The 24,167-nt window shown below is 43.9% G+C and overlaps 1 pseudogene across 1 annotated transcript; it reads left to right on the forward strand.

Moving 5' to 3' along the window:
* The first annotated feature begins 22 nt into the window (after positions 1-22).
* LOC307010187 (cytochrome P450 2K6-like) lies at positions 23-15,751 on the forward strand (annotated as a pseudogene). The gene is made up of 10 exons (XR_013800732.1): positions 23-273; positions 2,439-2,481; positions 8,663-8,771; positions 12,504-12,653; positions 12,731-12,885; positions 13,058-13,237; positions 13,313-13,454; positions 15,029-15,213; positions 15,296-15,437; positions 15,532-15,751. The product of XR_013800732.1 is annotated as a cytochrome P450 2K6-like (transcript).
* Positions 15,752-24,167: the final 8,416 nt, after the last annotated feature.

Raw genomic sequence — 24,167 nt, forward strand, 5'->3', positions numbered from 1 at the left:
GAGTACATAGAGCAAGACTACAACCAACATCAAACCTAAACGAGATCTCTGACCATGGCTTTAACAGAAGTGTTACTCTCGCAGGGCACAGGTACAATACTTGCCCTGCTGTTGTTTTTGGTTATTTTTCTCTTTTCCATCAGCTCAAGCTCTCAGGATGAGGGGAAATATCCTCCAGGACCCAAACCACTGCCACTGCTGGGGAACCTGCACATGCTGGACCTCAAGAAAACCTACATGAGCCTGTGCAAAAACCAAACATGCTTAAATCAGGTATAACAAAATTAAGCATTGCTTGGTAATTGGTTGACCTAAATTGGTATTATATAATTGTGTACTTAAATTGAACAGCTGTCAGCTATTCAACCTAATTTATTTGTGAGACTCTGTGGTGTGAAAAGGTCACATTAGCAATAATAAAAAAATAAATAAAAAAATAAACCTTGGGTCAAAGTGTCTGAATAATTTTTGGTAACACTTTATTTCGATAGTCCACTTTAGACATTATACTAACTATAAGTAACTTTGCAACTACATGTCAATTAACTGTCATTAAAGTGTTCATAGACTGTATGCTTAATATTTGCTAACACCTAACCATAACCTACCAGTCTACTGACAGTCTTTTACAGTCTACTAATGCTCTAATGAGAGTTAGTCGGCATGTAGTTGCAAAGTTACTTATAGTTAGTAGAATGTCTAAAGTGGACTATAGCGAAATAAAGTGGAACCTAATTTTTGGTCCCAAATTTTTATACATTGTACTGGTGTTCATCATAATAACAACAATTTTTGGGTATAATATGTCACAGTTTACTTTATTTTGCTATCCTCACTTATTTAAATAACCTATAGTGTCCTGCACCCACTAGTAAAAAAAATATAAAAAATGATATCTGGTGTCTGAATATTTTTTGTTTGACTGTAGTTTCCTAAGTGTGTGCCAGATTGTTTCCTTATGGATAGCCAAATAGCCGGTGTTAAATTAACACTGCTCTGTGTTTAAATGGGAACCACCAGCAGGGTGTTAAAAGTAACACTGAAGCAGTGTAAGGTAAATTTACACGACAACAATGTGCTAAAAAAGGAAACGTTTTTTTCTGGTGATCAGTGTTTGCTTTAGTTGGACTCTTGACACTTGATTGTGTAACATTAGTTCCCTTTCGTTGTCACTTCGAGTTACGTCGAATGACGACGAATGGGGTTCGCTTAGAAGCCTATCCTCTTCGAACAGTAATAAAACGAGCCAATGGCGAGCAAATGCCATGGGTCTGCTGAATTTGCATAGCGTAACTCCGCCCCACAGTGTGGGTATATAAGGAAGTGAGCCGGCAACATGCAGATATGTTTTCGCTTTCGGAGCCAAGTTTATTCTTCACTCCACAAGCCATCCTGAGTTTCATCTCTACATTCCTCTTCGAGACGAGCTTCCCTCCAGGTGTTGGTGTGACAGCGAGTTCCAGCGAGTGCACATTCCCTGCGATCTGAGCAGTGATCTGCCAGTGTGTGTGTGTGTGTTCTCTCCCTGGTCGCTTCAGCATCTGCGGAGATCTTCCTTTTCTCTAAAAGAGCAAAGCGCGTGGCACGTCTTTTTAAAGATGCATCGCCCGTGCCCTTCTGGTTGTGGTCACTGGCTGTCTGATTTAGATGGGCACAATCGCTGTTTTGCGTGTTTGGGCTTAGAGCACGCTAAAACAGCGCTTGTGGATGACTCATGTTTTCATTGCGGAAACATGACCATTGCGACACTACGGTCGAGACTCAGTGATCTCGAAAGAGTGAGAGTCTCCTCATCCACACCCCGATCTACCCCCTCTAGTGCAGATAGAGCTGGTACTTCGGCTGGTGGCCAGGCTGACCTGAGGGTGACGGTGTGGCAACAACAACCGACGATTCGTCCTCGGGCCACATCCCCCTCTCAAGTGCCGCAACCCGCGAGCCGACCAGATGATGCGCTTGATCAGTCCCGGCCAACGGTCGGCGGAGGACCGAGCACGCCGTCTGGCGCTCCTAATGACGATGCTATGTCGATCACAGCATCACAAGGTGGGCAGGAGTCCTCGGGAGATGAGGGGTCGGCTGTGCTGCCGCCTTCGGGCGCGTCAGCATTGCCCGATCCTGATCCTGAGCTGACGGCCATGCTTTCCCGGGCGGCCGCGAGCATCGGGTTAGAGTGCAATCCGCCGCCCTGCCCCGAGCACTCGCGTCTGGGCGATTGGTTTTTGGGGGCGGCCGCCGATTCACGTCGGCGTCCGACCCCAATGCCTTTCTTCCCGGATGTGCATGAGGAGGTCTCGAGGTCCTGGAAGGCACCCTTGTCTTCCCGTGATCACTCGGCGACCTCCTCCGCCTTTCCTCCTCTTGATCAGGCGGCTGTTTACGGGTACACTGGGGTACCTATGGTTGAACGCTCTGTTGCGATGCAACTGTGTCCTCAGAGCGCTTCTTCCCGTGGTGATCCTAAGCACCCCTCCAAGGCCTGTAGGTTTTCGTCGACCCTGGTGGCGAAGACCTATAGAGCTGCGGGGCAGGCAGCTGCCTCATTGCATGCCATGGCCACTCTGCAGGTCTACCAGGCCCAGATGCTCATGGACATGCACGAGGGGAGGTCTGACCCAGGGCTCTTAAATGAGCTGCGTGCCGCCACAGACCTCGCTCTCCGGGCGACGAAAGTGACCGCACGCTCCCTGGGTCAGGTGATGTCCACTAGTGTGGTCCAGGAGAGACACCTCTGGCTCAACCTGGCCGATATGAGGGACGCTGAGCGCACTATCAGACTCTGGCCTCTTCGGCGGAGCGGTTGAAGACTTCGCCCAACAGTTTTCAACCGCCCAGAAGCAGACTGAGGCTATCAAACATATTCTGCCCCGACGGTCCGCTGCTGCCTCCACCCAGCCGTCGGCTCAGACGCCTCAGCCTGCTTGCCGCCGAGGGCGCCCTCCCGCGGCTCCCGCCCCTCCCGCACGGCCCCAGCAGCAGCCTTCACCCGGGCCGCGTCGTGGAGGACGCCGCAGGCAGGCGCCACAGCCCTCTCCAGCCCCGCGCCCCGCTAAACGCCAGGCCAAGCGGCGCTCCTGAGACGGGCTGCTCAGAGATGGCAATCAGTTCTTCACAGGAGATGGTAGCAGGACCACTCCTTCCCCCGGTGGAGGGCCGGGGGAGAATCTTTTGTTCTCCACTCCCCGCTGCTCACCCACGGGTGGGCAGCACCCTAATGTGGTTAAAGAGAGAACTGATATCCCCATCTCTGAGCCCCCAGAAGGGAGTGACAGTGTGCGCCGCCCACGGGCCCCGCCGCTCTCATCCCCTTCTGTCACCAGACCCCTGCCAGAGCACGCCCCCGTGGAACGCTGGTCCTTCCCTGGCCTCCTCTGGCAGGACGCGGTTAATGACCGTGCCCCCACACCGGGCCGCTATGCCACCCACGTCTGGGCCAGTCATTCCGCTTCGCTGCACCCCCGGGGGGACGTCTGTCGTTCGCATGACCCCGCTGGCACAGTCCTTGGGAGCCTGGTTAGAGCTTCCCAACCTGTCCCGCTGGCTCGCGCGGACCATCAGGCTCGGCTATGCGATTCAGTTCGCGCGGTCTCCTCCCCGCTTCAGGGGAGTCCGCTTCACTATGGTCGGTGGCAATGCCCCTGTCATGAGAGCGGAGGTCGCCACCCTGCTGGCGAAGGGTGCGATCGAGACTGTCCCTCCAGCCGCAATGAGGTCCGGCTTCTACAGCCCTAACTCCATTGTCCCCAAGAAGACCGGTGGGTTACGGCCAATCCTGGATCTGCGTGTCTTGAACCATTCCCTTCACAGGCTTCCGTTCAAGATGCTCACGACCAAACGCATTTTCGAATGTGTGCAGCCACAGGATTGGTTTGCAGCGATCGACCTGAAGGACGCCTACTTTCATGTCTCCATTCTTCCTCGACACAGACCGTTCCTGCGGTTTGCTTTCGAGGGGCAGGCATACCAGTACGCGGTTCTCCCATTCGGGCTGGCCCTGTCTCCTCGCGTCTTCACGAAGGTCGTCGAGGCAGCCCTTGTGCCGCTACGGCAACACGGGGTTCGCATCCTGAATTATCTCGACGACTGGCTAATCCTAGCTCACTCTCGGGACCAGGTTTGCGAACACAGGGACCTAGTGCTCCGGCACCTAGCCCGTCTGGGCCTTCGGGTCAACTGGAAGAAGAGCAAACTTTGCCCCGTGCAGAGGATCTCTTTTCTCGGTATGGAAATCGACTCGGTCGCCATGTGCGCGCAGCTTACGAGCGAGCGCGCGCAGTCACTGCTGACTTGCCTGAGACAAATCGAGGGCAAGAGTGCGGTTCCACTGAAACTTTTTCAGAGGCTCCTGGGGCATATGGCATCTGCAGCCGCGGTAACGCCGCTCGGATTACTTCATATGAGACCGCTTCAGCACTGGCTTCACGATCGAGTCCCGAGGTGGGCATGGCACCAGGGCAAGCTCCGAGTACCAGTTACTCCGACCTGCCGTCAGACCTTCTCCCCGTGGACGAACCTCAGCTTTCTACGGGCCGGAGTGCCCTTAGAACGAATTTCCAGGCATGTTGTTGTGTCAACGGATGCCTCCTCCACGGGCTGGGGTGCCATGTGCAATGAACATGCTGCCGCGGGCTCCTGGACAGGTCCCCACTGCCTATGGCATGTCAATTGCCTCGAGTTGCTGGCAGTACGTCTCGCTCTGCACCGCTTCCGGGCGCTGCTCAAGAACCAGCACGTACTAGTCCGCTCAGACAATACCGCGACAGTAGCGTACATCAACCGACAAGGTGGTCTACGCTCCCGCCATATGTCGCAACTCGCCCGCCACCTCCTCATATGGAGTCAGAAGCATCTGAGGTCGCTTCGAGCCATTTATATTCCGGGAGACCTGAACTGTGCAGCCGAAGAGCTCTCACGGCTTCAGCCTCTTCCGGGAGAATAGAGACTCCATCCCCAGGCGGTCCAGCTGATTTGGGATCAGTTCGGGGACGCACAGGTAGACCTGTTTGCCTCCCACGACTCGTCCCACTGCGCCCAGTTTTACTCCCTGACCGAGGGCACGCTCGGCACGGACGCTCTGGCGCACAGCTGGCCCCGGGGCCTCCGCAAGTATGCGTTTCCCCCAGTGAGCCTTCTTGCACAGACCCTGTGCAAGATCAGGGAGGACGAGGAGCAGGTCATATTGGTTGCGCCGCACTGGCCCACCCGAACCTGGTTCTCCGAACTTGTACTCCTCGCGACAGCACCTCCCTGGCCAATTCCTCTGAGGAATGACCTCCTTTCTCAGGGACGGGGCACCCCTTGGCACCCTCGTCCCGATCTTTGGAACCTCCACGTGTGGCTCCTGGACGGGACGAGGCAGGTTTGAGTACCCTACCAGCGGTGGTGGCCACCATCACTTTCGCTAGAGCGTCGTCCACTAGACATGCCTACGCGTTGAAGTGGAACCTCTTCGTCTCTTGGTGCTCTTCTCACTCAGAAGACCCCAGATCATGCCCGATCAGTGTCGTGCTTTCCTTCCTGCAGGATGGGTTGGAGCGAAGGCTGTCTCCCTCCACCCTGAAAGTATATGTTGCCGCTATCGCCGCACATCACGATGCAGTTGATGGTAAGTCCGTGGGAAAGCACGACCTGGTCATCAGGTTCCTGAGAGGAGCGAGGAGACTACATCCTCCTCGCCCTCCTCTCGTTCCCTCTTGGGACCTCTCAGTGGTACTAACTGCCCTGCAGAGTGCTCCCTTTGAGCCTCTGCAATCAGTGGAGCTTAAGTTCCTGTCAATTAAGACAGCGCTCCTGGTTGCTTTGGCCTCCATCAAGAGGGTAGGGGACCTGCACGCATTTTCTGTAGACGAAGCATGCCTGGAATTCGGGCCGGCCTTTTCTCACGTGATCCTGAGACCCCGGCCTGGATATGTGCCCAAGGTTCCCACCACTCCCTTCTGGGCCCAGGTGGTGAACCTGCAAGCGCTGCCCCTGGAGGAGGCAGACCCAGCCTTGGCATTGCTCTGTCCAGTACGCGCCCTCCGTGCTTACGTAGACAGAACGCAGTGTTTCAGGACCTCAGACCAGCTCTTTGTCTGTTATGGTGGGAAGCTGAAGGGAAAGGCTCTCTCCAAGCAAAGGTTGTCTCACTGGATAGTGGACGCCATTGCTTTGGCTTACCAGAAGCAAGGTTGACCGTGCCCCCTTGGTGTGACGGCCCACTCCACCCGGAGTGTGGCCTCCTCTTGGGCTCTAGCGCATGGCGCCTCGCTAACAGACATCTGCAGAGCTGCAGGCTGGGCGACACCCAACACATTCGCCAGATTCTACAATCTCCGAGTGGAGCCAGTGTCCTCCCGAGTACTCGCTTCAACCAGCCGGTGCTAGGACCCGCTCAGGTGTCTTCACTTGCTCGCGATTCCACTCCACGGACTGGATACGTGCGATATTCCTCAGGTGAGCCTGATAAGCCCTGAGTTCCTCCAGCGCTGTTGACGTCAACGCCAGAGTTTTGCCTCCGGCAGCTTTCGCGTTGGCTAGGTGCCACCATGTGCATGGTTCCCCCTCTGGGCGACCCCCACGTGTGTATTTCCACTATAAGCCTCTCTCGAGCATGTGTCTTTCCCTTGGTAAGCCAGTCTGCCACCCCTGGGGTTGAAATACTCCACCCTACGGGCTGGACACCCCAGTGTTCTCCGTATGCACCCCCTTCCGGGTCATATGTGTGTTTTTTAAGTCCCCCCCCTTCGGGCGGGCACTGATTGCATATTTCCACTGTGATATGCTTCCCAGTGTACCTTGGTATTCCTGTGTTAAGTAGGAGTCCTTCGTCCGTGCTAGTCTCACGACAGGGAGCTCAGACTTACGCAGGGCACTGGAAGACAGCCGAGGTGGCGTGATTGGACTGGGAACCCCATTCGTCGTCACTCGACGTAACTCGAAGTGACAACGAAAGGGAACGTCTCGGTTACGGATGTAACCCTCGTTCCCTGAGTAGGGAACGGAGACGTTACGTCTTCCTGCCACTTCCGCTGTACCGCTGGAACAGCCTGAGTTCAGCTTGGCTCCTTCAGCGAAGAAACATATCTGCATGTTGCCGGCTCACTTCCTTATATACCCACACTGTGGGGCGAAGTTACGCTATGCAAATTCAGCAGACCCATGGCATTTGCTTGCCATTGGCTAGTTTTATTACTGTTCGAAGAGGATAGGCTTCTAAGCGAACCCCATTCGTCGTCATTCGACGTAACGTCTCCGTTCCCTACTCAGGGAACGAGGGTTACATCCGTAACCGAGACGTTGCTCTCTGTCTGTTCTAACTGTGTTTGTTATGGCAAGAACAGTATGTGATAAGACAATGTTGCCATACTTGTTGATGATAAACATGTAATCATGTAATAGTCTCATTCCCTGATCTCACTCAGAGTCTAATCTGGTTTTATGGGTGATGTATTATGAATTTAACCTCATTGATGACAGTAGCCCTGTGACTGAACCTCTTGACATTAAAACGTGATGTGATAATCTGAAATTATTGTTGGTGAATTTACTCAGGGATAAGATTAGTGAATTATTCTACTTTATGATATTGAAAATGAAAAAAAAAAATTCTGTTTTTCTGCCTTTCTTTGCAACAAATTGTGTGTTTAGGTAAATACTGTTACAAAGTCCACAAACTCACATTAAAAGCCAAGTCACACTGCCCAACTAAAGGAAACACAGATCTCCTTAATGGTACCCAAACATTTTCAATAAAAATCAACATCTAAATGTTAATGCTAATTTGAATTCTCAAAAATAACTTCTGCCGAGATCTTGAGTGATTTATTGTCTTCTTTTATTTGCAGTTGATTTCAGGCTGTGTGGCTTTAAGTCAGTTGTAGTAGTTGTGTTTCATTTTCTGAGAGTGCAAGCATGATGTAGAACCAACATCACATTGGTAACATTGATTCAATGCCATTAACATTTATTTTTAGTTGACATTTAAAAAAAAGTTCAACATTTATTGCTGGTGCAAACAAGACGTTAATTCAATGCAGTTAACGTTGACACATTAACATAGATTTCAAAATGTTTTGATTGTGGCTTGCAGTTTACTTAGGGCATTTAAGTAGCTTTTATAAACATGCCTTACATTACTGGTGTGCATCTTGAGACAAAACAATGACAGTGACACATTTTAAGATGTGTCAGTGCAATTAGCTTTCAGTTAAAACAGCTCAAACATGCATTTTAGTCTGCGACTAGGCTTAAGCCTCGTCTGTGAAACCAGGGGTTATGTTATATCATAGCTCAAGAACAATGCCCTTCAGACTAAATTCTCAATAGGGCCTTTCCTCTCATTCCTTATTGCTTAATTACTACACGTGCCACGTACTGGCAAGCTTACGGTGCATACAAATTACAAAATGTAGGTCACCCAGTTCTCACAATCACTAGGGTAAGAGTCAGTGGTAATGTTTAACCAGGGAGACAGTCGTCATGCCAGTTGGCAAATGCACAAAAAAGAGGTGATGCCAATAGATAGATAAACAGTCAGACAGACAGATTCTGTGTTCATTCAAAGGTCACTATTCCCACTAATAGGGCATGTTTTGGATGTGTTGTCCTATGTGTCCGTGGATGGATGCCAGTGGATAGATATGGATGGATGGATAGATTCAATAGCTATTTATGGCTTTAGTGGTAATATTGTCAGGATAAGACCATCAAACACGCACTAGTCAACCTTTCCGAGGAGTTTGGAGACCGAGATATAACACCCATTTTCCATGATTTCAACCAGGGATATGGTAAGGTTTCACACCTTCAGATGATCATTTAATAAATAATTTTTTTTTGTAGATGTAATGTCTTGTATATAAAGTTGCAAATAATAATAATGTATCGTTTCCCTTTCAGTCGGTTACGTTCGACGCCATGTCGGACTGATCGACGAATAGGAATCTTCCCAGAGAGGCCAATCTACTTCGAGTGTTACTAAATGAGCCAATGCACATTGGCATACGATATTTGCATCAGCTTCTCCGCATCGCACCACAAGTATGCATCGCATCTTCAGGATTACGCTTCGGAGCCAGGCAGTTAGTTTGTTCATGCTCTAATCTGCAAACAGTATAACGAACCAGTTCTTCAGGGAGAAGTGGTCTTGTGTGTCCATATGTACACTGAAAAAAATGATACTTTGGACCAACCTAAAAACATTGCTGTAATTTGTTACAGCTAAATTTATTAGTTTTTCTCAAGCTATATTTTTGATTTGGTTAAAACGTTAAAATTGTATTTAATATAAATCAAAATAGTTCTTTAACCCAATAATTTTTTTTACATTCAAACAAAGTTAAAATATTGTTTATTATAGAGACCATAAATCATTTTCTTATTTTGGTACAACTAGCATTTTTATTTTGGAAAAAACTACTTTTTACACAGCAGAATCCCCAGTGTTAAATTAACACAGAAGCAGTGTTAAAGTTAATTAGATAATTAAGTGATTAATTGAGTTATGGTTGAGCATTATTGAAGACACCTGATGATAACAAGCAGAATCACTGAAGGAGAAAATTTATGTAAAATGGTTACCGTTATCGAGATCAGTGTTTAGTTTAGTTGGGCTCTTGACCCTTACTGGTTCAACTTTAGATTTTGTCTGGCTGCTGTAATTCATTTATAACAGACAGATGAACAAAGATAAAAGGTGATCTGATGGAGTTGGTTGTGTTTTAATATAATCAATAGTTGGCCTGAAACACTGAACTCATTGAGAGCATAATTTCTGAGTTAAGTTTACCTTATGGATTATAGCAGCACTGTCCTGGTAGAGTATGCCATTTTTAGCCTTTTCAATTAAATCCAAATAGATTAAGAAGAAAACTTCTTAAAAGTCTTTCAGGTAGGCACACACAGATATCAATAATTAGCATATGAATCTCAACAATGGTGACAAACAGATCACCTCTGAACATAAGTCATTATTTATTCATGCAGCAATGCATGATGGGAGCCATGAATGAGATTTGATTGGTGGCATCCAGAATGCACTGCACAATGCTTTATAATTGTCACCATTGTTGAGATTCACTGGCAGATTATTGATGTCTGTGTTAAAAAAAAAAAAAAAAAAACTGTTTTGTATGTGATTAAGTTTTAAGAAATGATTTGGATCACATTGTAAAAGTAACAAACATCATAAATGAAAATGAAATCATGCTTTTCAAGGACAGTACTGCTATAATCAGTAAAGCAATAGTAACCCAGTAATTGGGCTCTATGTGAATTCAGTGATTCAGGTCAATTGATTGTGAAATTATGGTAATGTTAGAACTCAACCAACACCATCATATCACATTTTCTCTTTGTTCATCTGGCTGTTATAACTCACGTACAGCAGCCAAACAAATTCTAAAGTTAATAATTTAAGGGTCAAGAGCCCAACTAAAACACACACTAATTACCATAATGGTAACACACCAATTACGATTTTCTCCTTCAGTGATTCTGCTTGTTATCATCAGGTGTCTCCAATAATGCTCAATCATAACTCAATTAACGTTTCAACCAAATCAAAAATATAGCTTGAGAAAAACTAATACATTTAGCTGTAACAAATTACAGCAATTTTTTTAGGTTGGTCCCAAAGTATAATTTTTTTCACACCAACGACAAGCTAGAAAAGTGAATTTATTAAGTCAGATCAAGTATAAAAAGTTTTTTAAACCAATGACAAGCCATGTGCACTTTTTTCAGTGTACTGACCCAGAGAGGATCCTATATGTTAATTTTTCCACGGTATAGCTCCTAAACGGAAGCCAGTGTTATTCCCTGGGGGTGCCCCCTTTGATGAGGCTGGAGTCACCGCAGAGTCATTCCATATGTAGTACGGCCCTACAGGGTTATCCATATGTAATCTCCACAACTCCTTGCAGGTAGGATGTAGACCATGCTGAGTGGGTCATGCGGAACAGCAGTGATTGACATTCTCTACGTCAGCCTAATAGGCAGGAGGGATCATGAGGCTTACGCAGGGCGCAGGAAGGGGGCAGCAACAGTTGGCTTAGGTATGGATTCTTATTCGTTGGTCAGTCCGACGTGGAGTCGAGCGTGTCCGACTGAAAGGGAACATCTCGGTTACGTATGTAACCGGAGGTGCCACGTCCCATCAGCACAGTTGCTGTACCACCGTCCACCGCTAGGTGGCCGGATCATCGGCTCGGCTCCTCAGTGAAAACCTGAAGATGCGATGCACTTGCTGCTCATTATATACTCGCGCTGCGATGCAGAGCAGCTGATGCAAATATCGCATGCCAATGTGCATTTGCTCGTTTAGTTACACTTAAAGTAGATCAGTCCGACGTGGCCATTCCCTCCTTCAGGAAACGAGGGTTACATCCGTAACCAGTGTTTGGAATAACGGCGTTTAAAATAACGGCATTAGGTAACAACGTTATTTTTTCAGTAACGGGGTAATCTAACTAATTACTTTTCCTGTCGTTACAACGCCGTTAACGTTACTGGATGTTAAATGTGGTGCGTTATATGCATTGATTGAATAAACTGTGTAATCCGAATCCGAACGCACCCCTGGCTCACAGCTAGTGAGGAGGTGGGTTAATAACGGTGTAAGCGATTATGATTGGCTAAGGCAGAGTCATGTTTCATGGTAGCCAATCAGAGCCAATGTTTTTACACACATGCCAGCACACGCGCCAGGCGCCACACACACACACACACACACACACACACACACACACACACACACACACACACACACACACACACACACACACACACACAACTGCTAAACAGATTTGACGGAGCAGCAGAGATGGCGAGTCAGGAGCAATCCGATGAAAAGTTGGTGGAGATATAAGCACTACTTCAAATTCATTGTGGTCAAAGGCAAGAACGTGCATGTAATGTGTACATTATGTCCAGGAGCGAAGACTTTGTCGACATCCGTTGTAAGCAACTCTAATTTAATGAAGCATCTCACATTGACACGCGCATCTACAAAGCTAGTAGCAAAAAACACAGATACCTCCAGATGCTAGTTCGCCAGGTTGTTTTCTTGACCATTGTCTCAGGTTGAGAGAGTTTCATTTAAGTTGCTCGAGTTATGCACTTTATATGGTGTAACGGTACAAAGATAATACTTGAAGTGCAGGATCAACCTCTTGCTGTCTGTCGACGTGCAATAAATATCGAAAGTTATGTACAAACACCCGTCTGTTCTACTCATTTCAACTGACTTGTGAAAACTGCTCACAAAAATCCAAATTCTTTGGATTATAGCAACTTTTTTTTTTTGATCAGTAACGCAAATAGTTACTTTCCCTGGTAACGAGTTACTTTTATTATAGAGTAATTCAGTTACTAACTCAGTTACTTTTTGGAACAAGTGAGTAACTATAACTAATTACTTTTTTAAAGTAACGTTCCCAACACTGTCCGTAACCAAGACGTTTTTATTCTAGTAAGAAATGTAAGGTCCACTTTAGAGTAATGATTAAATTATTCCTCTGTAGGGATCGTGTTTTCCAATGGTGAAAACTGGAAAGAAATGAGACGCTTTGCTCTCACAAACCTGCGAGATTTTGGAATGGGAAAGAAAAGAAGTGAAGAGATAATCATTGAAGAAACACAATATTTAAAAGAGGAATTTGAGAAGTTTGAAGGTAAGATTAACCACAAGGACAAGATCATGGTGGATGAAACTGATTTGAGTATTAACATCTTGTTCGCCCATGTGCAGGAAAACCATTTGATACAACTCTGCCCATGGCTGTTTCGAACGTTGTATCTGCCATTATCTACAGCACCAGATTTGAATACAGCAACACTAAGTTACATCACATGGTCAAACGAGCTTACGAAAACATGAAGATGACTGGATCAGCTTCAGTTCAGGTACCCAGACATTCCTGTTCAATCCACCAATAATTAATATACGGATTGTTATTTTTAATTGTTCAAGAGTACAATAAAGATGTATTGTTTATAATGCATGATTTTTTCATATTTGTCAAGGTGTATATGTGCAATGGTACATATGATTCTTTGCAATTCTTCTTGTTTGTAGCTCTACAACATGTTTCCTTGGCTTCGTCCTTTTGTGATGAATCAGCGACGTATTGTAAATAATGTCAGAGAAACATTCAAACAAAGTGAGGAAATATTAAATGGTCTGAAGAAAACTCTGAACTCTCAGGAGCCCAGAGGAATCGCTGATTCTTTCCTGATACAACAGCAGAAGGACGAGGTACTGTCATACTTAAAAAAAAAAAAATAGATTTGCAATTACCATTTTTGGCTTTCATTGTCATGACTTCTGCAGGAATCTGGCAAAACAGACTCTTTGTACCATTCAATGAATTTACAATGTACAATCAACAACCTGTTTGGTGCTGGTACTGACACTACGGCCACAACGCTACGCTGGAGTCTTTTGCTCATGGCCAAGTACCCTGAAATACAAGGTATGACTGCAAATGGCCATCTTAATGCATACATTTGAACACTGAAAAAAATATTATTGAAACAATTCTCACTTCTTTATTTTATTTACTACTTTAAGAAAAAAAAAAAAATTGTTTACAGTGAACAAATAGTCCTCGATCATAGTCAAGTCAAAACCAGGGGCCTCATTTATAACCGTTGCGTACGCACAAAACGGGGCTGAAAACATGCGTACGCCAGTTCCTGCGCAAAACGTGGGATTTATAAAGAAAAACTTGACGTGAAAATATGCGCACCTCCACGCAAACTCTGACCCATGCGTACGCACATTTTGAAGACAAAGCAGTTTGGCGACACTGATGGTGAGTTGAGGAATTGACTGCGGATAAAGGGAATTAACCCTTTGCAAAATGGCAAAATTAAGTTTGACATATTTCAATATTTACAAGTTGCTCATAAGTCCCAGTTACAACAAAAAATACAAACTAGAAAAAAAAGTTTGTTGAGACAAACTTTAAGCTGGCTTGAGAAAGCCGGACCAGAGAGTTTGAAGAAGTTTAAAGTAGTTTGATGTGTAAAGTAGGTTAAAGTTTGATAGATAGATAGATTAGTATGAAAGAAAGATAGATAGATAGATAGATAGATAGATAGATAGATAGATAGATAGATAGATAGATAGATAGATAGATAGATAGATAGATAGATAGATAGATAGATAGATAGATAGATAGATTTAGAATGGTAGTTTAATTGAGTCTAGGGCTTCAGGGAGTTTAGATTTGAGTTTTTGGCTTGTACACTGATGGCCCAACCTTGTCTTGGCTCAATTTGAGCACTCTGCAATGTAAGTCTATGGGATTTTTATGATTTTTTATATACATTTTTAAGAAAACTGAAAGTCAAATCAGTTTGAAAAGATATAACACACCAAGTCAGAACAGTCTGAAGGTCTGACCCGAGTTTGTAGAGTTAAAGCTCTTGGAGGAGTTACAGTTGAAAAATTTTGGGTCAGAAGAATAACATTAAATCACCATTATGGGTGCTAAAGATACATACATCCATGTTTAGTTTAAAGACATAAAAGTAACTATATGCTGAAAGTACTTAAATTTAATTTCTTTCACTTCCATTCTTAAATGGATGTAGGCCTATCACTCATTATGGTTTAAAAAACACAAATTTCCTTGCTCCTTTAATATATGCATGGCTAATGAGGTAATTTGCATTGTCTATATATGGTTGAATGTGGGCGGAGAAAGGGCGGTAAATGTTTTTTTTTTGCGTACGCAAATTATCAGGTAGGCTGTGATTTATAAAGTGAAAATTGCGTGCAGGTGTGCGTACGCACGGTTTTATAAATCTGATTTTTTTTTTGCGTACGCCATTTTTGGCTTTTGTGCGTACGTACACTTTTAGTAAGGTTCCTACGCACAGTTTTATAAATGAGGCCCCAGGACTTTTGGATTATTTTATAACAATTTGAAATTCTACACTTTGCAAATCTCATTTCAAACCATGGAAAGTGTCAAACAGAGTCAAGTATTCAGTAATGCTACACTTTCATACTGCGGTCTTTCTTGTGAATTTATCTAAGCCAAGGTCCAAGACAAGATTGACAGAGAGATTGGTGGACGTCAGCCAGTGGTGGAAGACAGAAAGAACTTACCATATACAGATGCTGTGATCCATGAAACGCAGAGATTTGCAAACATAGTACCCCTTGGTACCCCCCATCAGACCACCTGTGACGTTCATCTGAATGGATTCCTCATCAAGAAGGTCTGGCTCATCAAGAGCATTCTGTGTTCTTGATTATGTGTTTGTTCCATTTATCATTGATCGTTTGTGTTGATTTGTGCAGGGTACTAGTGTGTTCGCACTACTGGTATCTGTATTGAGGGATGAAAATGAGTGGGAAACTCCTGACAGCTTCAACCCCAGACACTTCCTAAATAAGCAGGGCCAGTTTGTCAAAAATGACGCCTTCTTGCCCTTCTCTGCAGGTGCACTGGACTTCAAATTAGTTCTAATTAATAATACGACTAATTATATTGAGCCATCACAGGTGATATTGGTTAATACTCTTTTACTTATTAGGCCGCAGGGCTTGTCCTGGAGAGAGTTTGGCCAGGATGGAGCTCTTCCTGTTCTTCACCTCCCTCCTTCAGCATTTCCGCTTCACTCCTCCTCCTGGAGTGTCTGAAGATGATCTGGATCTCACACCAGCGGTGGGCTTCACCCTGAACCCAGCCCCACACAAACTGTACGCAGTGAAGCGGTCTTAAAGTTAATATGACCTTTTATTGGACATTAAAAAAAAAAATTTATGATATATTTGCATTTATTACATTCAATGTTTATTCAATGCTTCCTTTTAGAAAGTATAGTGCCTTTACTGTATTAGGTAAGAAGTGTATGTAAGAATATGTTTAATATGTAAATGTATTTATCACATTAAAATGAATCAAATGTTGTTATTAATTAAGTTGTTACTTAAACCTGAGGGAAAAGTTAGCATTTAAATTGCACTTAATGGATGAAATGTGGAAATAGTTACCTACAGATGGTTAAAGATTGCACTGTAAAAACCTTTTAAAACCTGTAAAAAAAAAAAAAAAAAAGCCAAATTCTGACAGTAAAGTACAATTTTCCATTAAAACAGTAAATATACCGTAGCATTCTGGGTAATATTTATTCACTATTCCCTTGTATCCGCTTGGTTTAAGAACGCTGTATGTTTATAGTAGGGCCGCTGGAGTCCTCTATGTAAATTTTAGTAACTATGCAATAAAAGAGTAAACTGCATTTTGGCCTCATGTGTTTTGTGAGTCTGGGGGATTACCATTGCCTGCAGTTGTTAAAGGCCTGTGACATATGTAAAAACAACCCTCCCTTGTTTATTCTATGATTTAAGTGGTTACATGCTTGCCAAACAAAACACAATACTTTTTTTAATGCAATGAATTGAATCCCTTCAAATGCTTGCAGCTAAATTATTTTAAAATTTGTATAAAACTTCACTATGAGTAATTTAAATGCAAGTAACCTTCAAATCATTAAATTATAAGCTTTAATATTATAGTGATGTACCAATTTGGGGTTCCCTGTATATTTTAAAGCATTAGTTGAGATATATTTTTGCCATGTACTGTACCTGATAGGCCCCAATTATTTGATTTTAAATTGAAATAGAATTGAAACGCAAGCTTGTGAATCGAATTTGTGTCAATGCTCAGCCGTAAAAGATACATATGTCAGCTCTAAAATATTAATACGAAGATATAAAACTATAATGAAAAATTTCACATTTCTGATTTGAAATTACAAAACTAAAACTAGTCAGTCCAATTGAAACTAAAAACAAAACAGAAACAAACTATGAACTAAGATCAGGGAACAAAAACTACATTCAAAAACAACCAAAACATAACCCTGCAAATGAATAATGCCTGTCAACATTTTTAACAATCACTGAATGTAATGTAATTATTGAATGTAATCACTGTAAAACCCAAAAAGTTAAGCTAACTCGTTTCATTTGAGGAAACTGATTACCTCAATTCAATTAAGTAAAAAAAAAAAACAATAGTTATGAGTACTCTGAACTTATTTTAATCGAGTCCACTAAAACAATGATATTTCTTAATACACAATTAAACTTTACACTGCATTTAAATACTTTATATAGCTGAAACTTCCCTATATTGAGTAAAAAACGTGAAATGACAAACTTTAAATGAAGTCAGAGCACTTGCAGTTCCTGCTAGCTCACAATATCACATAGTGCTGGTCTAGACCCTACTCTGAAATATGAGCTAAATTAGTTCCTTCAAAATGAGTTTCTAGAACTAAAATCGTTCCTAGTTCCTGCGGTGCGAACACGCCAAAATCCGTGAACTTTCACCAATAGTTCTAGGAAAAAGGTCCTCAAGTGCGAAAGCCCCATAATGAGATGATTACTTTGTGGCCCCTCTGAGAAAATGCAACTGTTTTGTATATTCTTGAACACAAATGTGTAGCCCATTTAAGGCCATACATTCACAAGGAACTATGCTTGGACACTTGTTGTGGTGTTGCTATCCCTCAAAGTCCTCATGCCTCTCTATAAATCATTTTCTGTTAGCCCACTTTCTGCAAATGTACCAGTGTACTCTTAATATTATACCAGGGTAGTGAAAATGAAAAGTTCAGCAAACTACTTTACTTTTCTTCTACAGTGGAACAGAAAACGTGCAGAGTACATGAGGTCAACTATTAACTTGCACACAAGTGCAAGAAAGGGTACCTAGTAGGTGTTAATCTATTCACATGGAAATAAAATACTGTTGTTTTATGAACATGAGATCATTGTAGTTAGTTTGTAGAGTAAATGTATAGGCTATAATCTGTGTGTTTACACAGCTTTTTTTTTTAAATGGCGGGTGCTGGTGTTTCGTGTGTGTTCGGCCAATCAGCGAACACTAAAGTCACTGGTAGTTGGTGCTGGTTTAGACACATAGTAGTTGTAGTGTTGTTTTATGAACATGAGATCATTGTATTACATTCAATAATTACATTACATTCAGTGATTGTTAAAAATGTTGACAGGCATTATTCATTAGCAGGGTTATGTTTTGATTGTTTTTCAATTTAATTTTTGTTCCCTGATCTTAGTGTTTCTGTTTTGTTTTTAGTTTCAATTGCACGGACTAGTTTTTGTTTTGTAGTTTCAAATCAGATATTGAAATGTTTTTTCATTATAGATTATATCTTCGTATTAATATTTTAGAGCTGCCAAATGTATCTTTTACGGCTGAGCAGTGACAAATTTCACGATTCGATTTCAATTCACAAGCTTGCGTTTCAATTCTATTTCAATTTAAAATCAAACAATTGGGGCCTATCAGGTACAGTACATGGCAAATATCTCTCTCAACTAATGCTTTAAAATATACAGGGAACCCCAAATTGGTACATCACTATTATATTAATGCTTATAATTTAATGATTTGAAGCCTACTTGCATTTAAATTACTCATAAGGAAGTTTTATAATTTAGCTGTGAGCTGAAATTATGGGGGTTCAAGCAATTTAAGGGATTTAAGCCATTGCGTAAAAAAGTATTGTGTTTTATTTAGTAATGTAACCGTCACCGGTGCGGGCCGGGGCGGACTCGGATAACCGGCCACCCCTGACTTAGACACCACCGTGAGGAGCCGACACCGCAGGTCCGCAACAGATGGATGACGCAGACAAGAGAAAATTTCAAAGGAATAAAATCTTTATTGAACACAATGCATCAATGAGCACAAGCGTGATAGACTTCAGTGTCCTCCAGGTCTTCTTCAGCTACGGGTAGGTATTAATCGAACGTCGCAGTTTCGCCCTGACGGCGACTTCACCATTGATACGGCTCACTTCAGGACTCGGGCCGTGAGTATGCAGGTCAGGATGCTTCTTAGTCAAGGATACTTTCGTCAGTGCACAGTAGTGAGACAGTGGTTTAAAAGCTTACTTCACCAGCGATGCTGCATACTTCCAGACTCAGACAGTAAGTAGGGAGGTAAGGATTCTTCTCAGTACAGAATACTTTGTCAGTGCACGGTAGTGGGACGATAATTCAGAAGCTTACTTCACCAGTGGTGCTGCATACTTCCAGACTCAGACGGTAAGTAGGAAGGAAGGGATTCTTCTCAGTACAGAACACTTTTCGTCATGCACGTGAGTGAGACAGTGGATTAAAAGTTTACTTCACCAGCAATGCTGCATATCACACTGGGGTTCTGGTGGAGAGCAGGTATAATAACTTTTCACAAACGTGTAAGCAGGGGTTGGGGCCGCTTCTCAGCAAAAGCACACCACACTCGTGTTCACTTCAAATCCACAGCAAGGAATCAATGTGTATCAATGGGGCAAAAGCACTGCAATTCACTCACGCAATTCACTCACACGATAGGGCTGATCAGAGGCCTCAATCCATTCGTTATACTCCCTCTCCAGCACACTCTGAAACACATCGCTTCCCCAACAGTCAGATTTACATTCACTGCGTCCTCTTCAAGCTTTTCGAATGTTTGTAAGATGAAATCAATTCACTTATCTTGCTCTCTCCCTTCCCAGCGCAGATCCAATCGATAAATCAGTCCAGCAGATTCCCACAGATGAACTCTGATCCAGCAGACCTCCATGGGCGGTCCCCACACCCAGACATACTCCCCGAGCAAGCCCGCAACCAACACCACTCCGAGACAACCTGCCACCACCCTGAAACTTCTCTGAGTGGCCCTTTTATTTTTGGCTTGTGGAGCAGGAAGCCTGTGTGAACGCCGCACCTCTCTCTCTCGCACCTGCAGTGCATCAGCGCTAATCAGGCCGGACAATGTTTCTGCCACACCCGGAACCGGAGTGGGATGTGTCGCACTCAAATCATTCCCTTGGGAGACTCGTGACTCGTCAAGAGGGTTCTGCTCGCTGAGCGTTTTTTTTTCTTTTTTCTCCTAAGTATTAAAAGGCTTTCTTTACCAATAATGCTTGGATAACATGCTTAACGTCTCCTTCGATTAAAAATAATGGCCAGTGCGGTGGCTGGGATATACAGTATGTAAATCTACCAACATTTGTTGCCATAATTGTTGGAATTACTTATCGCGAGAGGAAAAAGCTAAGTTTCAGTCACATAACATTGGTTAATGGAAACGGCATCATTTCGAAAATATCGCAAAAGTTTTGTGCAAATCTGCAATGGAAACGCTGCAAGTGTCTGCTGCTAGTGGCACTGTGGTGACGTTGCATGTTTCGATTGGTCAAATAAAGAATATTGAAGGAGCCTTTTGAACAGCTGTAGGTTTAAAAGCCAATGGGCACTCTGAATTTATTTGTTGAGTTCTAGGCTATGTAAACATTTTTGTGTAGGGGTTTGGTGTTTTCATTTTTCTGATTCTATAAAGATCCTGTCTGTACAGTGTTCGTCCTGCCACGTGGGACTTGACGACGTGCATGACCAGTATCCAAGCTGCCTAGACATTGAGCACCTTAGGGAAGTCCCGGAAGACCCATGCATCCATTGCAGCATGTTGCCCCTAGCAATGTGACACGTACCTGGAAGGAGGTATGAAAAGAAACGCATCGTCCTCCACTCCTCTTCCGAAACAAAAGAAAGACAAAAAAGAACTAGCTCGTAAAGTTGATAAATTGGCTGATGGATTGGGAAAAAGGGTTAAGGTTAAGGTTAAAACTGTTCTTGTTCTTGGCAAAACTGCAACCCCAGCTAGCTTCTGAGGTTTAGGAATCAGTCAGTGAAGAGACTGGTATTCCGTCTCTAGCCTGATCTCGCATTTTGTCCAGATGACATTGATTTTGTCTCCGTGGCAGCCACATACTCACTGTTTTCGGATGGACAATTCGTTTCAGACAGGGAACCAGGAATGATTGACAATGATGATAATACGGATGATCAAGGTGAATGTTCGCTTATATCTGATGATGACACAATAAGAACTGCTTTAACAAAGTTTGGAGTGAACCCCAGACCGACAGCTGAACCTCCGCATACAAATCGCCTTTACCATTCGTTTCCATGCACTAATGTATTCCATAATCTCCCGATTTTACGGAGGTATTCTCGCATCATGTTTCGCATATGTTAGCAGCAATGGAGCATCCGGGCCCAATAGGTTTGGGTCTGATCCCGCCATATGCGCATATTACTAAAGTGCTCATTAAATAACAAAAAGGAAAAATTGCGCCATTCACTTTACCCAAGGTTTTTGTTGGTCAATGGAGCAGTCCATTTCAGTTGCCTCAAAATAGCAACGCGCCAATAATGCGACTGAACACACCTTGTTTTCAGACCAGCACGCCCATGGGCGCACAAATGGGCCCATGCATTTGCTATTTAAACAAATGAAACGGGCTTAACCAGTAAAAAAACACTTGTGTCACGCCTGGCGCCGCATTGCGCCGGGTGTAAGAACCTGTGAAAGGGTCGATTACCACAGTATTTATTATTAAGTAGCATTGGAGAAAACTAAATCCATATCTACAGTAAGTTTAGTCTTCACAAGAGACAATGGGTTGCTTTATGTAAACGATTTGATATGCAGTTCTGCTGATTAATGGTGTGACGGATCGTCTGCCTCTCCCTCGTCCCTTAATTCGCTGCCCTCCGCCAGGTTCCCGACTGGAGTGGGTGTGATTAGAGAGGAGCCGAATTGGAGAATTGGCGGTGTGTGATGGGGCACACCTGACTAGAATGAGGCCTCATCACCGCCGCTGTTAAATGCCGAGCGCGCCTCTCCTCGGGAGACTGGTCTCTTCCCCCGTGCATGCACGCTGGTGTCCTTATGGGTCCAGGAAGGGAGCGCGGAGGGAAGCCTGCCGGGTCCTCCAAGTGACCCCTGCAGCCGAACCGCCGATTGTGTCCGAACCGCACGAGCATCCAGTGAAGCCTGCCGCTGAGCCGCACAAGCATCCAGTGAAGAGCCGCACGAGCCTCCAGCGAGCCTGCCGCCGAGCCGCCTGAGCCTCCAAAGGCACGTGCAACCGCCGGAGCTATAAATGTGCAACTATTCCCAGGCACAACGAGGACACCAGATCCCCCTTTTTTTTATAAAACTTTATTACCCCTATTTTTGGACTATTTATGTTTATTTCTGTTAATACATTCCTCTGCAAAGCTTGACACCACCCCCACTGTGTCTGTCGTTTGCCCTGTCCCGCCACTGGTGGAGAATGCGGGCAAGGCAGCGCTTATAACGAGAGACAGGCAGACGATTCCTCACATTGGAAAGATTACCATCCATTTTTTTCTCTCTTTTTTGTCATGTCAATAAACACAAGCTTAATATAGAATGCTTATATACTTATATACATGTATATACAATACATGTGACAACAAGTGAAATCATCTGCATACCATGAAAATGTAAATGTGCTGCTACCAGTATTAAATGCGTTGGTGCCTGTTTGCTTGGTTTAAACTGGTCTCAAAGCCTGTTCGAACTGGTGCTCATGTGGTTTGGCAGAAAGCTGATCTTCTGTCCTTAGTAGCTGAAAAGTGTCCACAACACTCAACAGACCTGACTGAAATGAGAAACCAGCGAAACAAGCAAAACAAGCTTTTTTCCCCAGTTGGATTGATCTTGTTGCATGAGTGGAAACCATAATTCAGATCAGATCATTTCTCTCACACCCTATTTGAGTCCCTTTCAAATGCCTAACACATTTTGCAGCTAGAATACTTTTCTTTTTCTTTTTTTTCAGAAAGAAATGAGCATAAATCAATGAGCATAAATCAATAGGTGATAGTTCTGCGCACAGCAAATCCGATTAGGCTTGTGTTTTGTTTTGTTTTACCAGCAGGGACTTATTTATTCATAATAAACATTTATTGTCACAGTGTCTGGTTGTGTGTCCCTGGGTAACCACTAGAGGTCCTCTTCCCCCACAGTGTCCTACATGTGTTAACTACATTTACCATCACTCATTGTTTCATTGCACACAGCTGTCTCCCGTCATCTTGCTAGCGTTTGTGTATATATACCCTGTCTTTTCTAGTGTTTGTTACGGAGTCCTTGTTTTATGTCACAACAACCCTTGCCCAGCCTAGAAATCTAGACGCACCCTAGCGGCAGCACAATGTATTTAGCAACTCTCCATAGACCTTCTAGCTGCAAAAACCTAAATTGGGTCAGGCCAATCACGTCGTGTATAGAGTAGGCGGGGGCGGGCTTAACATATGACGACAGAGTTGCGACGGCTGCCACTTGAAAACAAAGAATGGCGGCTGCGGATGGAGAACAGTGGTCTTTCGAATCGGCTTTGGCCGCGACTCTGGAGGTCCCGCGCAGACTCTGGAAGTTTTTCTTTAAGAAAAGAGCAAATAACAGCACCTAAGTCATTCTTAAAAAAGGAAGAAGTGTTCAGAGTTTTGCTGGACCGGATCTTTGCCGCTCAGACTACGTCACCTTCTTCGTTGCTCTGGTTGGTTGTAGCTCTATCCTATTGCGTGCAGAGGGATTTTGAGAGACAACCGTTTATCCCGCCCCTTGGAGTAAGCCACGTCCATGGAGAGTTGCCAGACTAAACATCTTGATGTAAGTCTGGCTTGCCAGGCTAACCCTTGCCTGGACTAGTTGTGAGTACGGATTACCCAATAAACACTGCTTTTGGATCTGACCCTTTACCCGTGTGTGTATCGTGACATGTATACTGAGAGGTCATACAAAAGTGGTAAAAAATATGTGGCATGAGGGACAAGTTGTTCTATTGAACAGTTCAACTGTTAATATTTAAACTATGTTGACTTGTCCCAGAAATGCAGGTTGGTGTTCACAGTGTGTTGTGGAAGATTGCTGTTCTTGCCCAATGCAGTTTTATATATATATACTTTTTTTATTAATGAACAATTTAAATGTAAATGCATTCTACATTGTTTCAAGCATAAAGTTCAGTGTCTTTTAAATATTTTCTTTAAATACTTATTTTTTATGTCCTTATATGCTGTTCTACATGAAAAAAGACAATGGCTGTTATTCTTACAGTACAAATACTGGTAAAACATCCTATTCTGTGTCTGGATTTATTGATGCAAAATCAAGCAGCACTGTTTGCAATTATAATTTGGGTTAGCTTATTTTTTTAAACCATCTTATTTTCGACAGATATGCAATTTTGAGTTAAGGTTACCCTACTTATGGCCCCTCCTATACTTCTCCTCCTATACCTACAGAGTACATAAGAGCAAGACTACAACC

Source organism: Phoxinus phoxinus, assembly GCF_949152265.1.
Source record: "Phoxinus phoxinus genome assembly, chromosome: 1".
NCBI classification, from domain to species: domain Eukaryota; kingdom Metazoa; phylum Chordata; class Actinopteri; order Cypriniformes; family Leuciscidae; genus Phoxinus; species Phoxinus phoxinus.